We start from the raw sequence: 22,736 nt of genomic DNA on the forward strand, positions 1-22,736 counted from the left end.
TTTTTATTGTACAATTAAATGAATGATATATCCCCATACAGGCCTAAAAGCATCTAAATTTTGAACTTTGACGCTTTTAAAATGGTTCATTTGTTATTGAGATCTGTTGATTTGAAATTACTAATCCTCAGTCGGCAAGAAATAACTTTTTGTTCCCAGTGCGGCGCTGCTTGTTTCATTCTAATTTTGTCAGATATTTTCATACAATGATGGAATAATGATATGGCCCTAAACAACATTTCGTTTTCTATTAATTTTCTTAAACCGGGTAATTTTTTCCCGGTTTAAGAAAATTTTTTTAATTTGAAAACTTACTGTCATTTAGCTCTATAAAGCTGAAATATTTTTATATATAAATATACTTCTATCTTCTGTGTAAATTAGGACGTTGAAATTAGAGTCTTTAAATTCTAAGTTGAAATCCATCTTTTAAATCATTAGTATTCCATTCATTCAACTAAAAAACAATGATACAAATCCGGTATTTAAACATTTTTACTTATTATAATTAAAATACAATCTTAGTTCTTGGTTCTAAGGATGAGATTTGGGAAATCTTGTTAATATACATATGGCGATATTTAAATCAATGAGTTAATTAAATGTTAAAATCAATAACCGTAGACTTTTGTTGAAAAGTATCTTCATGTCTGATCGCCAAATTTTCACAGGATCCTGAAATTCTTTGAGTGAAGTACTCTTTCCAACTTGCGTTTCTTAGAAAATTTAATATTTTTTCCAGTGCTAAAATACTTAATCACGTATATAAATAAACGTATAAACTCCGCATATAAATATTAATTACACGAATATATAAATAAATGTACACGAGTAAACATGAATGTCCGTCAGCTGATTTCATTTAATTCTTTAATTGCAGTATTTTAAACAAAAGTTTTACATTGAACGTGAATTCAGTTTTCTTTTAATGTATTTTGATTTTTCGATTAAGCTGACTAATGCGTATTTGGTTACAGGCTCGTATCAGACCAAGGAAACTGCACTCCTGCAGGATCTGAAGGCTCGGTGGACTTCACCAGATGTGGAAAGTCAATCAGAATTTCTGAATTCACAAAAGCTTCTTCATTATTGCTCATGGAAAAAGAGTTCTAGGTCCATGACTAATTTTTATTACCTAATAAGATTGAATTCTTAACTCAGATAAATTTGTGAGCGCCGACAATCAATTAACCGGACGCATATCAATTATATTTATCCAAGAGGAAAGAAGAATATACTACTCTGGTCCAGTGCATTTGAAAAACATGCGATGTCCCTAATAACGTTTAATACTGAACCGAAAACTTCCATAATATATTTAAATAAATTTCTTTCTCTCATATCTCTACATAAGTCTTCTTCTGTTACCAATAAGGAACTATTCAAGTTTATATTAATTAAGTGTTTGAGTGATATGCTACCAAGACTGTCGTCTTCCAAATCGTCTTCCGTGTTGATAATCACCTAATCTGCCGATGAGTGTGCTGCAAGCCATCAAATGAGTGTTGTTCATCAAACCTATATATCCGGGAAAAACGATTGTTCTACATATCAATAAAACTGTGAATAGTGTACCTGATTCTAAACAAAACTGTCGGGAACCTAATGCACTTTCAACGGTGAATGTGTCTTTCAAGCAAACTGTCGCGGGAGATTGTGTAAAATTTAGTGCGGAATCTCCGTGATCAATTTCGAGTGTTCCGTCAGGCAGCGACATGAAGATTTGATGATCAAATCAGTTTCTTTGCTAAAATATTTATGAAATTTATTGTTATATCGGATGAAACAATATTAAAAATCAAAGAAGTGGCCAAGAAAATTATCATATTTTACCTGCAATGATATGTTACATTTGTTATTCATGCAATCAAATGTAATAACTTCTTATATCGGATTAGTTGTGAAGATATCTTATTGGGACACGTTTTTCCAGCTGATGCCTTGTGATCTGTAGGTCAAATTGAACGATCATTAAAACGTGTTGAACTAAAACTGACCACAAACTTTGCTGACGTCCGTTGAAATGATGAAAAAATTTCACAACATTTTATAAAACAGCAAACTCAGTATCGCACCCTCAGCCCCAAAACACGTCGATAATTATATAATTGACTATTTTGTCATCCGAAGAGATAACATAGCTGGTTTACTTATAATTTCTTGTCTACAAATCATTACAGGTGAGTAACTTTCTTTTTATTTTTCAAAGTTTGTGTGTGTGTTTGTAGTCAGGCGCCGTATAGATTTATGTTAAGGCTGTTTATGTTTATTATGTTATGTTTATTTGATTAGGGCTCTTTGGACGCTAATCCACCACACTTGTCACGTCAGGTTATTTCCTGCTGAATGTGAAAATTTACTCGTACCGGAAGCAATGGGGAATACGGAGGCATCGACCAACTGGGAAGAAGTGATATAGAATAAAAATTTAAATTTGATTTTCAATCGTTATGCATAAAATTAATTTAAAATGCGTCAAAACAGATTCCTTTTGAAACGAGCGTCAGATGGGAGTTATATGTCCTATTTAAAATGTGGGATTGAACATGTCTTTCCCTTATTAGCCGAGCCCTGCTTTATTATTATTATTAACGGGATTAGGGACATTAGGGATAACTAAATTCTGAACAATCCTGTTCGAGAACGAAGTCACAGAATCAAACTGACAATCAGAAATGAAATCACGGAACCAAAAACAAAGAATTATTCAAAATCTGCCCTTCATTCTACCATTATAAATTATAGATTTAGTCGAATATAACTACAAATGTTTTAATTTCGGTTAGTGCTATAAGATTTAGTTATTAAAAAACAGGATACTATCCTGCGATATTTAGATCTGGAAAAATCCATGGATCGCAAAATTTCAGGGTTTAAAATAATTTCTGAGTCTATAACAATCTATGTTTTGTGATAATCTCGGGAAATTTAACGATCTCTGAATCGCGACAGTTTCTGGATAGCCACAATCTCTGGATGGCCACAATCTCTGGATGGCCACAATATCTGGATAGCCACAATCTCTGGATAGCGACAATATCTGGATGGCGATAATATCTGGATCGTTATAATCTCTGGATCGTAAAAATCTCTGGTAATGTAAAAAATTTCTGAATCGCGACAATCTCTGGATTGCGATAATATCTGGATCGTGATAATCTCTGTGTTGTATTAATCTCTGGATTGTGAAAATCTCTGGTAATGTAAAAAATTTCTGAATCGCGACAATCTCTGGATTGCGATAATATCTGGATCGTGATAATTTCTGGAACGTAATAATTTCTGGATCGTGAAAATCTCTGGTACTGTAAAAATCTCTGAATCGCGACAATCTCTTACAATCTATGGATCGCAATGTGCTGAGTAGTTCATTTATCATCGCTGCGACGATTCATCTGGGAGCTGTGATGACAGAGGCTGGCGCTTGAACATGTACGGCACTCGAGGTTCCTCGATGTTTGACTTACTTTATTGGAAATCGATGCCCGGAGCTGTGGTTGGCTTCAAATTTTAGTCCGGCCGATGACCAACGGACTCCCGGCTCCGAGAAGCCTTCCTTTTCTTGGGTAAGATAAGAAACTGGCCACAGGAAAACGTGGGGGAAAATTTGCGGTTCTTGAAAATGGATTCAAAAGTTGGTGGAATGATCACAGATGAATGCTGATTGGTTTAAACTACAATTTTAATTCATAAATGGTCTATTCAGATGTATTTTTTTGCTTGTAATGTCTGATCATATAATTATTATCATGAAGAATAAAACCTAGGTATTTGCTGGCATTTAACCAAGACAAAATTTTGCTGAAAGGTGCCGAAATATTTGCCACTAACTGTTATGTAAACATCTTCACTGATGGCTTGCTTTTCTTACATTTATAAATTATTATTCATGTCTACTAACGCTTTGGTAAATATTTTTTGAACCTATTCCTAGTAAATGCAAAACGCGTTATAATGAAACCATTAAATAAGTAAATAGAAACATTGATTTATTGCATCAAATATCCGTCGGTTCATTAAATGTTTCATCTTGATTATGAACGGGCATTTTAAATTCTCTGGGGACTTCATAAGATCCGAGATTCTACTGTGAAGCAAGATTGTGACGTGTGAAACTGTAGCTGGCAATTATAAATTAATCCGGACAATAATTTTTGAATTTTATCTTAAAACAGTTAGAAAATTTAAAAAATTATGGAAGTATCAGCACTAAGCGATGACTCCGCACTTACTATCATCTCTAGATTTAAAAATACTCCTCTGGATATTCTCAACCGCTTTTTTCACATAAACAAAAAGACAATATTTGCTGATGCAATTTCCACGGCCATCTCGAGAAAGGAATGAAACACCGCTCATTCTTGTGCAAGTAAATGCCCGTGATTCCACGAGACTTGCATTATTTAAGGACGGCAACTTTCGTATGAAATACCGCGGCTCAAACTTGCCGCGGCTTCCGCTGTCTAAAACTTTGTGTGTACACAAGCGTGGAGCGCATGTGTTTCTTGTTACCTCCAACGGCCTCGAGCAGCTTTACAAAACGAGAAAAATATTTTGATTCCCGACGTATGAGTCGTCAAGGATCTCATAATATTATTCAGGAGTAAAGTCCTAATTTCAGGTGTTAAAGAAGAACTTAAGTAAAAATTTCACCCACTCTGCAAAGGAAAAGAGTGATGAGTAATCGCTGAGAAGTGAAGCACATGCCAAATTGAAAAAAATTATTCATTATATCGTTGCATTTCTGATGATTACAAAGGAAATTAATATGAGAATCGGACACAGTTTGATATTTATTCATCTATTTAGACAAACGTTTGCGTATTCAATAGGTTAAATTTATTAAGAGATGATATGTTCATCGGTAAATTGAGGCATGCTCTGAATTTTAGACAAAATGGTTCTTCCATATCCGAATTTTTAACCGAGAAGAAACACTAGAGTTAGTATTTGGCAGCGATACCGAAAAAAAGGATTACTCTGATCTTGGCAATTACTGCCGGTGCTCTTTTGTGCAGGGAGTTTTTGCGATCTAAATCCTGGGTCTCAACGTGCCTCGCTGCACTGAGCCTTTGCACTGTTGTAGCGCAGTTGTTTATTCTTAGATGCACTATATGAATGGCGAGTGGCGTGAATATAGACGATATGAAATCACTAACTTTCTGAAATTTGCTATGATTCGATAAACTTAGACATGAAATTAGAGTTTTTTTAACATATATTATTGTAGAAATCCACAAAATTCTGCAATATTTAGAACTGAAAAATAAAAAACTTTCAAAAACCACGTTTTCTTAACGGACAAAAAAGAAAAACATTTACTCTTACGTAACATTAAAGTTAAGTAAAATGTCATGTAACGTTATGTAAGAGTAATTGTTTTTATTTTTTGTCCGTTAAGAAAACGTGGTTTTTAAAAGTGTTTTTATTTGTTTTATTTCATCGTTTTTAGTTTCGTAAAGACCTAAAAACGTGGTTTTTAAAAATGGTTTTATATTTATTTATTTCTACTTTTTAGCTTATCAATTTCAGCAGTTCAAATCAATTTCTATGGTTAGCAAGTCTGGATGTTCGACAAAAAACTCGATTCCAACCGTGAAATTTTAATTTTTTTCACTTGTTTTAATTTTTTCTATAATTTTTTTTTAATTATTACTTCTGATGATCAAATCTTGAATCGTTAGGCAGCATAAGCATGCATGCCAAATTTCAAGTTTCTAGGATGTTCAGAAGAGCTCTAAATTAAGGTCTGAATTTTTGATGACAGACAGACAGACACGAAACGAAGCTAAGAAACACGTGGTAAAAAATGATTATAGATAAAAAAGTTTTGAAATTTTATTGAATTGGAACAGCGGCCGATGTAGATAACAGTCTCTGACATTAGAAAATATATTGCATTTCTTTAATTTTTCGAGTATTATTATAAATTTATATTGTTCAGTATCATCCTAACTATTATCCATGACAAGCTGAGGAAATCATTTCGTGATCGACGCAATTTTGACACCAAAAAACGAGGAATTAACTTGCAAAATTCACTTACGTTAATAAAGCTTCTCAATACCAGCTCTTTGCAACCTTCCATGAACATTCGAATTCAGTCATTTCCCTATCAGAACTTCGGTTAATGTAAAAAAATTCTAAGAGTTATTCTCCAGCCAGTGTTACATCATTTCCAATTTAGCCTCCAATAGTAATTAAAGATATACAGAGCGTGTGATTCATGCATGCGATTACTTATCTCGTTTCATCAAATTCCTTCTCGATTGCCACTTAGTCTGCAGACCGTATTAATAAACCCCGCAAATGGCCGATGCAATGCATGGTCTTTCAAGAAGCTCGATATAATCCTAGACTATTAGACGATCAGCCAACCCTAAATAAATTACAAAGAGATCGTTTCAGCTCTTGATCACTGGGTGCTTAGAAGTTGTTGGCAATTAACGTAGCCGAATCAGAGGATTTTCAACGCCACTGGTATTTTAGTGAAAGGGTACGAAATATAAACGAAAGTAAGAGAATGGAAAATAGCGATAAAGTTTGACGCAATGATATCTGCGCACATGAGGAAATGAGTTTGCGTATCGCGCAGTCTGACTCGCGCCGTCGTGGGATGTAAAATAATTTTTTTTATGAAACAGAAATGAAAGTCGTCGAAAATTCTACGCTTGGTAGACTTGTGCGTCTGAGTCAAAGACGTACTTAGTTTAGATCCATGTAGGTACAAGAGAAATAAACAATTCTCTTAAAGATGCGAAGAAGGAATAAATTGACGCATTCTATTGTGATTAAAAAGTAAATCTTTAGTTAACACTGCTTGGCAATTCATCAAGAGCTCATATACCGTTGTCTGGACTCCTCCATGTGTGCGTAATTCGCCTTGAATAAATGCATGACAAATATTCTAGTCGCTGCGTTGCTTGCAAGGAGAATGACATTGGTTCGAAGTTATTAAATTGCAAAATATATGTGCGTAAATACCTACCTTAATAATTTATCTGATGAATCACAATTACTTGCATTCGAATATAAATTGTTCATAGTAAGTTAATGAATCGATAGAAAAATATTATTATCTAAAATATTTATCCAAAACTTCAATTATTACGTTTTAAAATCAAAGATTTTGGTCACTGCTACCATCAGCAGACCGCAAATCGAAATCTCGAATTGGACCAGAATCCTTGAAACTTTTCACGGCGAAAGACTATGAATATTCAGGAGCGGCGGATCGGATTTCGTTCCGAGAGACAGCTTTTAGAGGGGCATCAGGCTCATCTTTTTTTATGCGTTTAGACCTGCTCAGAATTTTTGGTCTGTGGATATTGGAGTTTTTTTTCAAGGATCGCGATACGTTTTAATTTTAACGAGTTTTCGAGAGGTTAGGTCGCTCAGTTGCAGGACTTGCTCAAGTCAATGAATCTAATTGCAGATTTACTATGAATAACGAATGTAAACCGGCTAGGCGTACGAATAAGTATCGTTTAATTAAGATGTGAGAATAGAATACCACACTCCTCTTTTGATTAATAGGTATGAAATACATTCAGTATTATCGAGTAATTTCCAGTTACTCGTGTCTACATCAATAATAGTCCGGGATAGGCGTTCAAATGTATCGGTCGCCATCAGTAACATACATTTTACACAGTTACTTAACTGTTTTTCCTATAACCATAATACTTAGAGTTGACAACACAAGCGTATATCGGAATTGAAAAACATCACTACTCAAATTGGGGTCTCTTTACAACTAATTTGCTGAGTTGCTTGTAGAAATTCATGATAACACTACAAACATACTATATAATAATTTTCTGTTTAAAATTAAAGACCGGAGATCGAAGCACAAGCAAGCCTTGTTACAAAGCGTAATAATTCAGCCTTCGTATGTCATGAACATCCTACCTCGATGTATACTGACATCCGTATCGTCTCCTCCGTAAATTTAGACGAAAGGGTAAACTTATTAATCGATGTTGCTATGTATGATCACAAATGATCAGGCACGCAACTGCTCATGTCACGAATATTTTGGTGGCCACCTTTAAAATCATGAATACTTCATGTGAGTATACCGGAAGTAATGACAGATGTTAATGAAATGAGGCCGCTCAGGTCTACGTTTATGTACATAGTTATTCAACATTATGTAAAAATTGCATCAAAAAATTCAATTACTTAGATTAATCTTATTCTAATCAGTAGTACATAGTTGATCGTAATAGTTGGACGATCAAGTATTTCTCATACCAATGCAGGCTATTTTTAGTAGAGTTGATGTTTTTACAAATTATTAAGGCTGGTCATAAATTTGTCAGGCATGCGTGGGAGCAACCCAGCTGTTGATGAAAGAGCGCCGCTACACTCGTTAATTATTACTGTACTGAGCCAGCTGACGACGACTGACTGCAGCTGGCGCGCAATGATTAATTGGAAGGACGAGCATGATTCATATTTAGGTTTCGAAACTTCAATGAAACATGCAGATGATATGAAAATGAGTTGTAAAAACTCTTCGAATAATTGACATGAGAGCATATTTTATCTCAACGCCTCTACAGCTCTTTGAAAAATTTTAAATGGAAGAGCAACTACGAATAATTTCATTTACCGAATAAGAATTTTAGGTCAGTTACTTTGCGAAAAAGTTTGCACATGCCAGGAACAATTATCGAAATTATTATTATTGTATTATATTGTATCGAAAAGAATTTTTCGGAAAGTATTGAAGTTTCATTAGTGTAATGGAATTGGTTGCCTGGATTGTATATAGAATTAGTTAACCTCATTAGAAACCGATCGTTGGCCAGATTAGAACAGCTGGAATGGAGTTTTAGATCGGGAGAGTCTTTTTGTTTGCGGAATGTGGCCGGTCTTTGCTTCCCTAATTAGCAAGCCACTCAACAGACTCAGTGAGAACGATCGAGTGGTGATTGTGGATAATGAAGAATAAACTGATAGAAATTCATTCACCGAAATTAATGTTTGCTTACGATCGTTATAAATGTTGACGCCCGTTTATGATTTTTCCCAGTGGTTTTAGAATGAACACAGAGTCGTTCAGAAATAACAACCAGCAAACGAGATATTCGCAGTGATACGTTGAGCCTTATTCGGTGAATTTCAATGAAGGTAATACGAATTTATGAGAACCTTCTTGAAAGTCTCATCTCTTTAGGAGTCCAGGAGGCTTATTTTTCGATGACCATCACAAACCCTCGAGGGTGCCGAGCGTCCGATAAAAGACACTCCAATGAGCATTGGGTTCTAGGAAACATATATTATTGAGCGTAAAATATCTCCTCGTGTAGTTTTTGGAGTCCAAAAGAGAGCATGAACGATATATTGTATGACTGCGCGTATTTTGTAACGCAATCCTCGAACGAATGTCGCCATATATAAAAATTATCTCTGATTTTAATCAAATACAGCTATATGGTGCTCCTTTTTACTTTATCTGTTCAAGCATTACATTGAGGATGGATTCCAACAACCTGAATTTTATAAATGCATATCCCCTTTTGAGTTCTAAAGAATGTGAATGTCAGATAGAAATACACCACTTTCATGGAAAAGCAATTATTAAAAGTAGACGAGCAATGAAAGTTTGTAGAAATTCCGTTAATGGTAAAATGATCCCTAATTGTGGGTTGTCTCTCCTCCTCACCATCATTTCTCGCGTGTGATTCTTCCATCATTCGTCTGGTACTTCATTATTTTATTCTATCACACATGCACACTACACAAAATTTATCCCTGACCTAAAGTTTGGTAAGACTATTACGCCTCACTGTTTAGTCTATAATTTTATTTATGCAAAGATTATTTTTTTTACGCAACGATTTATGTATGAGGAAACGACTTTGAGGAAACGAGGGGAAATTGCACTGCGTCAACCAGTGTGAGGGCATTTTTAGCGCATTTTCTCATTTATGGAAAAAATGCTCTATTGCGCTCATCATGTCCGTCCGTCCATCCGTCTGTCCGTGACCTCAAGTTTTCGTCGACGAGAAAATGCGCTCTCTGTCACTCACTGCAGTGAGCACTGAGTTATATTTTTTCTAGTTTTTGTGATTCTATATGAACTATAAGTCACTATTATCTAAGTTGCAAGCGCCGATATTCCTGGTGTTTCCCACGGAACACAATAGTTGCAAATTATCATTGATACCATAGCTTTACATCATGACCGTATGCCATAAATTTGATGAACGTTTTACGTACAAATACAACGAAATTAAATTCATGTTAAAACTTGATTTGTATTGCTTTGAAAGGAAGATGCGAGTTTAGTGAGTCCGTTTGAAAAATTATTTGTGCCCGCAGTACCTATCCGCTTGAATGCTGATCATCGTTTTTATTTCCTAGCAAGTGAAGATAGGTAGTTCATTTTACTAGAATTATTATGAAAAAAATTGCAGTTGAATTTTTAAATTGCGTTGAAGTGACAAGCGAAGAGCCTGATTGCTCCAGGAAGCTCTCAATTAACTTCCATACAAAAACCAATCAAAAGCGGCGATCCTTTGACCGGAACGCGGAAGCAGAATTTCTTAATTGCTGTTGATGTGCGATTTCGTTGACGTAATTTACATAGAAGAAAAGATCGAATTGCTAAGGTCCGTCTAAACATTTTTTGAAGTAAAAATTTTCGCGTCGTTTCATTCTTTTAAAAAAATCAGTGAACCTGATGGCATCAAATTCTTTTGGACTTGTGTAATGGGAAATACCTGTAGCACGTGTACAATGGAGTTGTAGAGTTGAGCCGACATGAAGTAGTGTAGTTATGCAATCATGTGCTCAAGTAAAAAATAATAATAAATGAACACCAAACCACAACCAACGGAAAGCAAGGAAACCATAGGAAACCAAACTAAAAATAAGTCTCTTAACAATGCGGAAATAATTTTTAGATTCGCAAAATTTCCAACGTTTCTCTTTATACGATATGAGGTATGAAATACGCACATGTTTTATACCAATACACATATAATGAGTTTCATAAAATTTATGCTTTTTATGAAGTATTTTGGTGATAGTTTATCTACAGACAATGCTGTGCTGATTACATGATAATGACAATTAATTTCGAAAGCAGGATCAGAACCTAATTTACCAAACTTCATTTTTTGTTTCTACTTTTGAACATATCCTGAATCACGGAACAAATAAATTGTACGGTGTATGCTAGCTTCGGCGCTTTATTAATTATTTAATACTATATTATCATTTATTTCTATATGTGTCACTCATGTTCCATTTTAATAAAAAAATCATTCGCAAATAAACCAAAATGAGAGAATCCAGTATGATTTTATTTATTAGGTAGTCTAATTATTTATGATATGATGACAATTCATGTTGTTCGGTGAAGGGTGTGCTGGAGGAGGGAATTCAATGACCCTAAACTCGCGCCCCTGCACCCACCGACGAGGAGGGCGCGCGTGCCCCATCGAGGCTCGAACTGTTTTGGGCATCCTAAAGATGAGCTGCCGAGCCTGTGCCCCGCCGTAGTATCTGCCCCCGCACTCTCTTATGTGATATTCCTACGAGAGTGTCTGCCGACTGCACCAACTCTTGCTCAGTTCCTATACGGGAGTGTCTGCCCCCGCACTCTCTTATGTGCTATTCCTACGAGAGTGTCTGCAGACCGTACCAACTCATGTTCTATTCCTACGGGAGTATCTGCAGACTGTACCAACTCCTGTGTCATTCCTACGGGAGTATCTGCCTCCGCACTCTCTTCTGTGCTATTCCTACGAGAGTATCTGCCGACCGTACCTACTCCTGTTCTATTACTACGGGAGTGTCAGTGTGCTGCCCCCGTATTCTCTTCTGTGTTATTCCTACGAGAGTATCTGCCGACTGCACCAACTCCTCTTCTATTACTACGGGAGTATCTGACCCCCGTATTCTCTTCTGTGCTATTCCTACGAGAGTATCTGCAGACTGCACTAACTCCTGTTTTATTCCTACGGTAGTATCTGCTACCGCACTCTCTTCTGTGCTATTCCTACGAGAGTATCTGTGGACAGCACCAACTCCTGTTCTATTCCTACGGGTGCTAATGCCCCCGCACTGCACTTCGATATGCCACCAGACCTACTGCCCTGTTTGGGACACTCGGTCATCCGCTCGAACTGCTCATCTCAAAGATTTAAGATCAACGGACGATGATTGCATCGAAAATTGACTTAAATTCAATAAAATACGCAATCTTTCGTTCAAACAATGTCGTTTTCGAACACCCGTCGATTTAGTAATGAAATTATGTCGAGCGTATGCACCTAATTCATTTTCACAATCTACCATGTCTATAATTAACAGTGAGAAAGTTATAAAATTTTTCACTAGAATACCTTCTGTTTAATATTTCAAAATTCAAATCATTCATGAATGACTTTCTGCTATTGAAGGATTTCTCAACGCTTTACTCGTAAGTTCAGGCTGAAATATGAAACACTGAGCATTACATATATATAAACTATGATATAAAAATTATATATTAAACTGTGCTCACGTCCGGTCTCGTGTCGAAGCCGGGCTTTATGACTCCATCTTTTCCCTAAAATTCGGAAACAAAATACATGTTTTCACGAGGAGAAAATATTTTCGTCGAACATTGGATAATTGAGGATGGGTTTCGAGGTTCCGAAAGCATTAGCGTCAATCAAGGAACTTAGCGAGCCAAATTGCTTGGAGAAAATGCCGCAGCAAAATGAAAGATAGTTCACTTTTTAATTGAAGATCATAAAGTTAAGAAAGTTTTAGTATCTATAGATTGGTGGGATTTGTATTATTTTGTTACTGCTACCTAACAAACTGTTATTATCATTGTCAAATTTTCTGTTTGGTCAAAGTTAACGCTGGTATTAGGAAAAATTCCGTTTTAAAATTGACAACATTGAGCAGCAAATTTTTGCAACAATTTTCTTCCATAAAACTGTATCGCATGAATTCGCATTCCCGTTATTTACATGGTCGGCGTACTATACGAGCTCGAATAAATGATCACGCACGTTTCATGATACCGAACAACGATGCCGAATTCATAGACACAAAAATTTTTTTGCACACTAAGTCACAGATATTACTGCACTGTTTCAGTTTATTATTCACTTCAAAAACTGTTAATTGAATCCTAACAATAAAAGTGAATATTTAAACTGGAAATTAGATTTTCACGTTAAAGCATCAGCATCTAATAAAATAATTTTATAAATTTATTTATTCGCAAGCTGGAAATGAAGATTCTGTTATAACTTGCGACTATAGATAACAAGCAGAAAATATGGAATTGCTGCCCCCAGTTTTCCTCGTCACTGTAGCTACCATGCAGGAGCCTCACTTCCTGGTAGCAACTTTACACGAGTTCCCAAAGTCAACAGAAACAAAACTGAGTGAAGAGAAATGAGGAACACAGAAAGAAATTAATTAGCTGGCTCTTCAAACGAGGATCTTGTCAGCGCCGGCACAATACGAAGCTCTGCCTTTTCCAGCAAATGTTGCCTGGTGCCGTCATGTGCAGTCTCCAGGAACTTCGGAAGAAATTTCCGTTTTGGAATCAATTTCAGAAACTAGGATTCTGCATGATAGTACAAAACAGTTTCTGAGTTATCCTAATTGACATTAATATAATATTTAGTACATATTATATTGAATTCATAAAGTTAATCAGGCATGCTATGAATTTTCAATCCATTTACAACGTATTATTTTTAGAAATAATTGAAATAAGCTTAGTAAAATCGGTCGAGAATCGAAAAATTACGTACAAACATGAGCGAAAATGCATCCCATTTGGTAAATTAAATCTTTGTGTCAGCTTTGATGAATTCTACATGCAATTGTACGTTCGTTTCATTTACGTTCATCGTCCTTTCACTCTATCAACACAATTCATCTTCCAGTTAACCATTCATAGTCTATCTGTTCACGTTGAAATGTTATGGTTGCAAGATGAGTACATCTCCCATTATTAAGTACTGTATAAGAGGCCTATACATAAAAATCCTGTTCCGGCAGTCGAGACACCCCTTTCATGTGAAAAATCCCTATTTCATGTCTTACATATCAACGACACAAACTAACCATCATACACACCACAGCAATCATACTATTTCACTACATAAGCACCGTTTGCCACCTAATATTTGAAGGTTTCGAACTCAGAATCAACTTCTAACTGCGACGGCAACCTCGTAAAAAGTGGCAGACAAATTTCGATGAAGAAAGCCGGGTAATGAGATACGCTGCGTATCAGTATAATGGTTCGTAATTAGCATGCATGGAGGTGTGCCGCTTAGTCGTTAACCTCCTACGACTACATTTACGATCGCGTCAACATCATCGTCCTATTTCATCGCGTTTCTAATTACGACACGCTGTCGACATCAGCGCTCCGGCAGATTGATCTTCTTGTGTTTACCTGGAGCAAATTCTCCGTGAACCCGCTTTGTGATTCCTCTCTCTGCGCTCCCTTCGCTTTGGCACTCATTTTTTCATCGACCTTCCGTCTTTCCTGTCCTAGAAACTTCATTAATATACATACGAACATTTCTCGTAGGAAGACCAACTCCAGTTCTCTGTCCAACTCCAGCGTGTGCTGGACGGTTAAGCTGAACGGTTAAACAAATTTCCTGTGCGTATCCATAGTCAAGTAGAAGAAATGAGAGGAACCTAGACTCTACCCCTACATGAAGACTGAATTATTTTGAGAAATCTTGGCATCAATTTGAATTTGGATATTGTTGGATATGCTACGATATTGCTGAATTTATTGTCCGAGTTGGTCAATGTAAAAGGTAAAATTCATCCAACGTCAATGTTGAATTTCATGCAAATAAAAAATAAGCTTGCAAATGTCAATTTCTCAAATTTACACTTGCAGTTGAAGTCACGCAAAACCAACATTTTATATAGTCCATTACCATCCAATACTGGATATTAAAATTTGCCTAGTCCAACGTATGATTTTATAATCAGCCTGCGAGAATATCAGTTATCAGATCAGATTAAGTTATCGCCAAAACAAAATTTGATTTATGGCCGGTGACAATGAGCGACTACGCTTATGAATGTTTTTACGTTTTGCCTGTGGCAACAGTGGATGCGCATTGCACAATCCAGGGTGTCAAATATAATTTTACAACTGGCTCGTGTTAATACCAGATTTCAAATCCGGCCATCAACAATATTAGATTTCAAATCCAGCCTTCGCCAATGATAGATAATTGCGGTAATTTGGTTCAGGACCGCTATAAGCTAAGTTACACGCAAAGAGGGATTTAGAACAGAATTATTCGAGAAAGACGAGTGTTGTGAAAGTGTATTCAAGTGTATAGGTATCCGTATGTTGCACCTGTAGTACAAATGAAATACAATACGAATTAAAATAAAGTCGCTATTAGGTGCAATCGATATACAAGGAAATGTACGTTACAAGTTTGAGGAGCAATTAAGGAGCTATTTAAGAGCTTACCCCGAATATTGGTGGACAAGTCTGTAGTGAAGTCCCAGTTAACTGAACCAAAGAAGAAAGAAGAAGTCAATTAAAGAAGTAGTTCGGATGTTTACGAAAGGATTGATTCTATTAGAAAAATTGAAGATTCAACTAATTATAAACAAGTTTAACATTGGATGTCCCTACAGTGATATCCCTACTGTAGGGACATCCAATGTTAAACTTAGCTATAATTAGCGGAATCTTCAAGACTTTACTTTCGGCCTGCGCCAATGAAAAATTCCACATTCAGCCTGCACCAATACCAGATTTCACATCTAGCCAGCACCAATGTCAGATTGCGCATCGTAATTGGGTCAGTACCGGATTTTACATGCGGCTTGTGTCTATACCAGATTTCACATCCGGCTCGTACCAACATGAAATTTCATATCCGGCCAATATACCGGGTTTCCGGCAGATCCGGTGCCAATATGCAACAGGGATGTCCAGCGTCTGGCGACAGCTACTCTCTCGTTTAATTGGAATCGCCGTCGAGTTGTTTGACCAAGACACACTCATACAATAGGCGTGTGGTCCAAGACATCGAGGCGTCCATCTTTCCAATGTAAGCGAATATAGACCATATGTGTGGAAAGCTGTTAACGTTCGATTGAAAAATAAATATAAATTTGAACATATGTGGAAACTACGAATTCCAAAGAAAGTTATGCGTATTTATGTTTGAATGAATGAATAATTGTTCTGTCGAAAAATTAACCATAGAAATTTTCTATCACGTGAAGTGAAATACGATTTAATAAATTATTCGAATTTATATTATTTGTACAGCAGTTTACCCATTTCAAGTAAAAGTTTTATTATCGAAATAACATTTATTCATGGAAATTTTACGATTCATAGTGATTCCCGCGAGCGAATGACAAAATTATATTCACCTCTCCATTTGACACACTTAAATCTATTTCACTTAGTTTAAATATTCACAAATTGAAATTAATGGCCTGGCGATGGGAAATTCATGGTTTAAGTCTACAATTTAGCTGTTTAGCATCAAACAAGCTCCTAATTAGCTAGTGCATTTTCGAAGCTAAATTAGTCGCTATAACACCTAGGATTAATTCGAGAAGCTGCTGAGATTTTAGCGTCTCATTTTCTCGCTTCGTCGGTCTATGCAAAGAGGAGCTTTGCTGTAACCACCTTAATCATGGGCACGTGGAGATGGTTGTGATGAAACAGGGGATTAAAATTGAACACGAATTGTGTTATGAACGAAATAAAGCTTCATATTTGATGAGAGTTAGAAATTTTTTCATTATTTAAAATTATATGAGGAATTTTCGTGTTAACAGTCTGTACTTATATACAGAGGTGTTACACCGAGAAAGAAAGGATTACGAACAAAGGTGAATTACCAAAATTTTGTATCAGGAATTAATCGTCACAATATTCGACCGAAGTCAAAATAGCTAGCTTAATAAAAGTGTAAAATGAGAAAAATATATATTCTTCTGATTTATCAGCATCGTTTTTTGAAATGAAAGCGAGCAAAGTTCTGTTCTAAATCAAAACTGGGTTGACTTGAGCCAAATCTTTTCGTCAAGTTTATAGCCGTGACTGTAGCGCTGCCGTGAAATTGAGTGCGACTCCAAGAACAACTCTCGTGACTTGCAGCGTCAAGTTGCAGTTCTTTTGGTCTAGGCCAACTCTGGCAACATTCTTGGAAGCAATCAAATGTTTTCAACGCTGAACAATGTGCCGACTTCACTGGCGTTATCGACCAGTGTCCCTTAGCAGTGCACGAACTCAATACTCATTTCAGGAACGAAAGATGATGTGAACTAATTAAGATGATGAAAAGTAATCTAGTAAGATTATGGAAAAATTATAAATAAGGAATTAACTAAAATAAGTGAATTAGTTGATATCACAATCAATAAAAATAACAAATCTGCGAGGAGATTCCTATAAATTTTGAATTACCGAATGTAAAATGAATGAAAAATAAACTCTCACGTGCATGGCACCGTTAACAGGGAAAACAGGTTGTTATGGCAACGAGCATAGCAACGCTTTTCTGCGCTGAGATTGCTGCTGCTTGTTGATTGATTGCTACTTCATGTGGGGCTGATTGCTGCTCATCAATATGCACCGATTGTTAATGACTGATGCTACTTTGATCTCAATAATTGCTTTATGACTTTATGTTTTGTGCAGTACATGTGCGGCAGCAATTGCTTTATATATTAATGCTTCGTAAAGTTTTGCGTTACACGAATTGCTGCTCCCATTGCTGATATATGCGCTGCTGGATTAGATGCAACAAACTACTGAAATAAAGACTGCATGCTTCATTGATCGACCAACTTCTTACTTCTAAAGACCGAATGCTGCTATAACTTCTATTGCATTGAGCAATGAATACTGCTGCATGTTGCATGATTTATCTGCATATTGCAGTGAACGATAATAATGCTAAAATGATTGATGCTGCATGCTTCAATTAATGACCGCATTCTGTTGCGACTTCAAATGCATAATGCAGTGATTATTGCTTCATGTTGAAGAATTAATCTACATATTTTAGTGGTGACAATCAGGCTACAAATGATCGAAGATGCACAAGCTTCTCTGCTAGATGTATCATGTCTCTGGCTGCCGCCATCCACAAACGATGTCAAGTTTTAATTTCATCACAAGCTTGGCACTCGAGACGCTGCTTCGTGTGTGGCGTCGCAAGCGGCGCGCGGATCAAACTCCGGATCCGCAAACACGGCGCCATCAACACACCTGAGGCTGAATCACGGAGAACACAACTCGTATTTCAGCAGGCTGTCAGTTCACGAAAATGTTTATTTATGGCCGCGTTATTTTCACGTATAAAACTTCGTTTCGTCTCCAGGGGGTTTTGTTTTATGTTACACCCTCTAATCATGAATATATATCTGAGGCAGAAAGTTCGTATTTTTTTTGAAAATGTGTGAGCAATATAATCTAAAGTACATGCGAAAGCTTGTAAAAAGTGGTATTACTTTGGAGGAATTTATTCATTATTTTTACGTAAGTTTGAAAGTTAGAGTTTGTGATGACGTTAATTATGTCGCGAAGAAAAAGTATTATGAGAGTAACGTTTTATTACATGCCGATGTCATTTATACATCTGATGAAAAATAATTGAATATTTTATGCGACTTGAATTCTATGAAATCTGCATTTTTGTATACGTTCGCTAATAATTCTTTCATTGAAGCTATTTTCGCGATCTCTTCCACGAAGTCTCTGTTAATATGTAGTTTTATAGGCGCTGCAACACCAAAATTTTTCTCGTCTTTTTCTGTTTACATGATCTAGCAGCACGGTAGACTACTCGTTATTTCCCAATATTCATATAAAATACAATTTGAGGTAGCTTATTATATCGTAGATTTAACTAATAAACCGTCATTATCCAATGATATCTTCTGGTGGGGGTCATTTATAAGTCGCTTACTTCTACATGCGTTTTTATAGACTAAATTAAAAGTTAGCTAAACAGTCTTTGATGCTATTTTATATATAATTATTTTATTTTATTTATAATTATATTCAATGCTAACTCTTATATCTGACGACCAGATGGGAAAGCAATAATTCCACGGAACCTGACAGCATTAATCTACCCGGACAACAAAAGCAAGTTTCTTGATACTCTGATAGTCCATTTCACCCCCCTTAGATTGGTTGCAAAAAAGGAAGAAAATATGAGCTCCTTTTTTACAACGTCGAGCCTTCCGTAGCCCATTTTCAGGAATTTTTGGACGATAATCCATTAAATAATTTTGATTTATTTTTTTACCAAGGCTTACAATTAGGGCTGCTGAACTTGCATTCGCGATTCGCCTATACGGACCATATCAATTTTTTAAACGAGACCATAGTTAATTAATAGTGCAATTTAATGGAGGCAACGATAAGGCTTTCAATATTATTAACCATTGGAAAAGCTACATTAAAAAAAAAGAGAGCTGCCGACTGATCAATACGAGAAAATTAGGAGGATAAGAAAGATCATGTGAAATCGACATGAACAGAGAAACAATGTTCGGTCAAAAAATTATTAATATTAGTGATGATAAATAAATGTGATAGTGATAAATGATGAATGATGATAAATGAATGATAACAAATAACGTGACACATTGAGTAAAACTAGATATACAGGCGAAGAAAAGAGTAAGAATAGAGAGCGTTTAACGAAAAGTTACGATCAATGAAACATGAAGAGGACGAGTAAAAGTGATCACGTCAGTGTGAACATCAAAGAAAAGATCAAAAGATTCCGTCACAAGTCCCTTTGCTTTTGAGCGGCCGGAAAACAGCTTCGTTTTGTGCCTAAATACGGGCGGCAAATTAAAAAGGTTCAACGATTCGTTGCCGTATAATTAACGAGGAACGTCGAACAACAATAGCGGAAGAGTGAAAAATAATGCGAGATTCTGGAAATAAGTAAGAAAAAGAAATGATAAATCTATTCTAGATAATGATTAGCTCCAATGGAATTGAGTGACATCGGAACTTATGCTATATGGAAGAAAAATGTGTGGCATTGATCTGAAGGTGAAATTGAAAGTCTAACAACGTGGTTCGATATTTTAGGTACTGTAGTTAAAATTCCTAATTGTAAGAGTTAATAAAATAATGATATTGAATCCATAGAAAATTATTTTAGTGAACGTACAATACTGAAATTACGCACATGTTGAAATAGATCCATACTTGTTTGGTAAATCGTATTCAGGTTTTAAACGAGCCATAAAAAATACGGTGGTAAGAGTGGAAGTACAGAAAAGGGAATGAAGAATTTATGCAGTAAAGTTAGCGCTTGTGGTTTGCTGATATTAGCGCATTGAAAATCATATTTTAAATGATTGAATTTAAGTCTCCCAGTTTTAAGTGAGGAATGGAATATCAATCTTGCATGAGAAACAAAGTAATGGTAATAAAATCAAAGCAGAGCATGCGTATTGGTCACCAATACACCTAAACCTTACTTAAAAATCTTTGTCATAATACTCATTCACTGCCTGGAATAACCACGGCAAGAGAACTTTCTTTTCTGCAAGGTGAGAAACTCTGCGAATTGGGTACGAGACTTTAATACAAATGTGCGATCAGCGTAAGGCCCTCGAACGTATGCACCATTCTATTATAGAACCTTTCATATCTATGAAAGAACGCTGAATTTTTTATTTTTTTTTAAATGGAAAATTCACTCGCATAAAAAAATAAAAACCTGGTAGGGTTCAGCGCGAGGGATGACCGCCTCTAACGATGTCACTGGGGCAGCTCGTGGTCGTTGACGGCTGTCGCGACAGCCTCCCAAGGTCCCGGGAAATGGTCCAAAATTTCTGGAATCTTTTAGAAAATGTAAGGTAAAAAGGTTGGAGTTTTTCTTATTTTGGCATAAAAACACACCAGTGACATTACATTTTATTTGCTGCAGCAGTTTTAAATGAATACTTTTGAATTCTGGTCTATTGGATGCACGTGGAGAAAAGTACATTCAATTTTTATTGGAAAATTACTTAGTGTTGATAGCTTATAGCTTCATATGATTTTGTTGAAAAAATAATTTTGAATTGCGTAACATATGTGTTGAGCAAAAACAACACAGTCTGGTCTTTTGATAATATTTTTTATATAAAGAAAGGGTGTACATTTCTGATTTAACTTAGAAAAGTGTTGAGAAAATTAAGGTATGAGTAACATTTTTACCTGTGGAGAAGTTAATGACAATCCGCAACGGTTGTTCTCGACGAATTATGCGCACAATTTATGGAAATTTTAGCAAGCGTGAATAACATAGGGCGTTCATATGTTGATCATGAAAAGGTTTACATTATTACCTTTGTATGAAGCGTTAGGAGGTCATGAAACATTGAAACAACATGTAGAACATACGACATGAAAACTATCCATCTGGTAAACCCGTTATTCTGACAGCCAACATTGTTTATTAAAAGCTATCACAGAAGCAGGCGAGCAAACTGCGTCATTGGCGCAGTATATACAAGCAGGTCAGTAGAGGTGTGATTCACTTGAGTAATTTGACTTTAATTGTCTGGGTTTATCTTGGTAAAGTGGCAATTAATGTATTCATAGTTGAACTAATATTAGACCAACCATGCGAGAAGCTGTATGTGCTCTCACCCTCTTGATATGCTCATTTTTGATGTGCGCAAAATTTCCAAATGTTATTTTCACAAGCACGGTATTCTACTCGCTATACTCACCTTTTGTTTGTGAGCCGACGCTAGCGCTCCTATAATTACTTGCCTCATTCATCGACATGAACTCCTAGTTGAAGGCTCGCATCACTCGTGATCGATTATCGTAACGTGCCTGGCAATAAATATAATGATAGTCTTGTTGCAGTGGGGTAGTATTCATTCATTTAGGTGAAGTATGATGGCTTGAAAAACAGCGGAGAAAAACAGATGAACGAAATATTAACCATTCTCGGGGATTTTAATTTAACAATCCTGGAGTCGGCCTAAAAAATTAAAAATAAAGTTAAAAATTAAAATCACCTTTTCGTTGAACGGAACTAAATCACTTTTTGTTAAACGAATTCCAAATCGGAATTCGTTCATAAATCCCAAATCTCTGGAGCTGAAGGTGCATGAAAAGGTTAATCAACAATACAGTATATTCTATTTTTTTTGAGGTCAGTGGTTTATGGCAAATCATTTGCACCAACTTTATTTTGTACGTAATACAAATGCAAAAACGTGTTAGCTTTATCATAGGAGTTTAGACTTTAATATTTACCTACGCAGGGGTACAGGGTCATTAAATGCCACGAATTACATCGAAATTTTTTTACCCTAAAAATTGTTTCATTTCCCACCAATTTCATTAGACGTAGCTCAAATTTCATCGTATAAGTTACTGCCTCAAATAAATTACGTTTTCAACAACTTGTTTGCAAATAACATTTTTCAAGCTCCCATGCATACTGCAAAGATGGTCTCTAATCTCGCTGCTATCTCACCCAATCAACTCAATGTAGTGCAAGCGATGGTGATTTATGTAGGCATTATACGGCGGTCCCTTCATTAATTATAAGTTGTGCCGTCACGACGATGTCATCGAACACGCAAGCTGTCGTAGATGGTGCTGTTCACTGCAGACTTTCGCAGGAAATTACCTCATGAGACACGGAAGAGAGACTCGTCCCAGAGTTAGAGAGACGGTTGTGTCTTGTGAGATCCTGCATGCCGTTGACAGG

This window comes from Hyalella azteca, unplaced genomic scaffold, assembly GCF_000764305.2.
Source record: "Hyalella azteca isolate HAZT.00-mixed unplaced genomic scaffold, Hazt_2.0.2 contig1749, whole genome shotgun sequence".
Classification (NCBI taxonomy): domain Eukaryota; kingdom Metazoa; phylum Arthropoda; class Malacostraca; order Amphipoda; family Hyalellidae; genus Hyalella; species Hyalella azteca.